At 40.7% G+C, this 2,830-nt stretch overlaps 1 long non-coding RNA gene across 1 annotated transcript; it reads right to left on the bottom strand.

Moving 5' to 3' along the window:
* Positions 1 to 1,164: 1,164 nt before the first annotated feature.
* LOC104432167 lies at positions 1,165 to 2,396 on the bottom strand. The gene is made up of 3 exons (XR_005549222.1): positions 2,124 to 2,396; positions 1,340 to 1,557; positions 1,165 to 1,239 (listed from the first exon to the last, which is right to left on the bottom strand). It is a non-coding gene; the product is annotated as an uncharacterized LOC104432167 (long non-coding RNA).
* Positions 2,397 to 2,830: the final 434 nt, after the last annotated feature.

Raw genomic sequence — 2,830 nt, 5'->3', positions numbered from 1 at the left:
GTTTCTCCCGGTGTTCCAAAAGCAAGAGATTGTAGCTCGAGTCCATAGCGGATGCTGAGTTTATAGCAGCTCTTTGCAGCTGCAAATCAAGCTTTGTGGCTGAAAAAGATAATGAAGGATCTATGGTTGAATTCTAGTGATTGCATTTAAATTAATGTGGATAATCAGGCCGCTTTAGCAATATCTCAGAATGCAGTTTTTCATGGCAAAACTAAGCATTTCAAGGTTAAGTTCTTCTTTCTACGTGAGGTGCAACAAAATGGTGAAGTTAAGCTGGTTTATTGCAGATCTGAAGATCAACTTGCAGACATGTTCACAAAACCACTTCAAGCTGGAAGATTTGAAGTATTAAGAAAGAAAATTGGAGTATGCAGCAACAACTGATCCAAGGAGGAGTTTGTTGGATTATAATGTCTCAATGCTGCTGTTTTCTGTTCTGTTTTACTCTGTTTTACTCTGTTTTTTTTATTAAAAAACAGCCAAGTTCATTTAGTTATGTATTTAGTGTTTTTGTTATTTTCTAGGAAGTTAATAGCACGTTTGTGTGCAGTTATGTGTTGCACGTACGCGAGCAGTTTTTACTTTGTATTTAGTGGTTGTACTCGACAGTTTTTTTTCTTAAGCACAAGACGTATGCAAGTTTGTGTTCTGTATTTTTCTTTGTGCTTCTCTTCCTCATTCGAAATCTATAGCTTCTGGTTTTCTGTTTCTAGTTTACTGTTTTGATCAGTAACAACAAATATGCCGAGGAGTGGAGCGTTGTTGTAAGTAGCAGGCTCCATTTGCTTGTAATTGTCTCTTTGATCAGCAAAGTTATCATATGTATCAGGGCCACCGATGATAGCACTAGTGAAGAGATTGGGTTTGCTTGCTTTCCGGCTAAACCAGGTGGCGTAAGTGCCTCAGCAGCTCACGAAGGACGAATCCTCCTTGATGAACATGATGGAAGTCGCCCAGTGATGGACCTGCCTTGGGTAGTTGTTCCCGTACCCAACCATGTAGCTCGTGGCTCTGGGGTTGTCTCCCAGGATATAGTCCACCTGCATAAGTTCGTATCTTGAAGCTAAGGAAAGAAATCGAGATTTTCCGAGCACAAACATCGAATTGTCACATTTTCCTTGACTAACTGATCGTATTAGTGACTAGGACACGATAAGAAGGATTGTATTACTTGAGATTTTGCAAAGGAGAGGAGTTCTGATGGTTGAATGCTGCCGGATGAGCACTGCAAGCTTTTGCCTGAGGAAGAATAAGAAGGCATAAGTCATAACGATCAGCTAAAATATAACAATAACAGGGAAAAATAGGCCCTTCCACAAAAAGCACTGGAATCACTAACCAGGACTCTCGCTTCTTGAAAACCTTGTTGCAGAGACTAACAGCTCGATAGGGGTTGACAAAGAATGGACTTCAAAACTCTTCATCATAGTAACCGCTGCAGTAAGTCGCCCCGAACATGAAGATGGCTGGTCAAATCCATCATTTGATAGTGGAAAATTAGGGTGAAGTTCGAGAGGGCTCGATGTCATCGACTGTATCTTCTTCAACGTCGTCAACCTCTATGAAAGAAAAACAGGACATCAAGGTCTGCACATAACTGACTTACAACTAATCCATCAGACAACTGGGTAGCAGCTACTCAGGCTAGAGAGCGAGTTTGTAGTGAGAGTTACAGTTCTAATGTTCCCTTATATCTGCAGTTTTTATTTGATGCTGATGTTGGAGGTAGACCGCCTTGATGTAACAGTGCTGTATTTTCCATATGGATGAGAATTGAGCAGTTTTTATGGCGAAAGACAGAACAAATTGTTTTGTTCTGTGTGGAATAAGTTCATGCTTTCATCAAGTGTCATCCTCTATGACAATGTCATCCTCTATGACAATCACTTGAGTTGGCTCTCTCTTTCATTTCATGCTAGTCCGATTGCTCGAAATATTGTTTTGAATAGTCTAATGAATCGAGTCTAACAGAGATTTCAGCGAAAATTATTATGTCTGGCGGTAAGAAGTTACAGGGTACCATGCTTAAACAGAGTCGTGCTTCTAATCATCAAATGTGCATGAATTTGTACAGTTTAATTGACATGGAATTCTCAAGTCATAGACAGTAGATACACTCTAACCTGCTTGAGGTTCGGTGTCGTGCAACAGAGGCTTGAGATGGCAGCTTAATTTATCCCTCCATAGCAGAAACTTCTGGCAAGATAGATGTTTAACAGCAGCTAGGTAGGAAGGGAAGGAAATAGAAAACCTAGACAAACATTTCTAATCTCAGCATCAAATAATATTCAAACAACGGAAACAATTATATAATGATTGCAGGAAATCCCATCCTGGACTACTAATTTATTTCCAGCCACCCTGAATCTCAACTGAGGACCAAAGTCCAGAATACTTCAATGCCAGTGAAGATGGCCGAGTTGAGAGGACTGAGCGGTTCCTGAGCAGACCTGGCCGAACTGGCTGAAGCTCTCTTCGTCCAACAGTCATGTTCAACATTGTATAGAGAAGAAATCGCGGCAACTATAACCGCGTATTGTCCTGATTTTGTACAAATTACAGAGGGAGATCATGCACGATTGCTCCAAGCGCCACATTAGTCTCTTCAATCGTTTACCATCCAAAGATTTCACTAGCAGAATCCGTCTTACCCTCTCTTTAGGACAAATACTCTGTTATCTAACAGAAGTAGAAGAAAACAGAGCACCTCAAAACCCATCATCAACCCGCTCATCAGAATCACAAATTTTACACATATTGAACATGCTGCCGCCATCATAGAACAAAGACCGTTCAATTTACTCGATTGTCACACAGACCGTCACACTTG

Source organism: Eucalyptus grandis, chromosome 3 (genome assembly GCF_016545825.1).
Source record: "Eucalyptus grandis isolate ANBG69807.140 chromosome 3, ASM1654582v1, whole genome shotgun sequence".
NCBI classification, from domain to species: domain Eukaryota; kingdom Viridiplantae; phylum Streptophyta; class Magnoliopsida; order Myrtales; family Myrtaceae; genus Eucalyptus; species Eucalyptus grandis.
The sequence above is the reverse complement of the archived record's forward strand: the minus strand, read 5'-3'. Positions and strand labels throughout refer to the sequence as shown.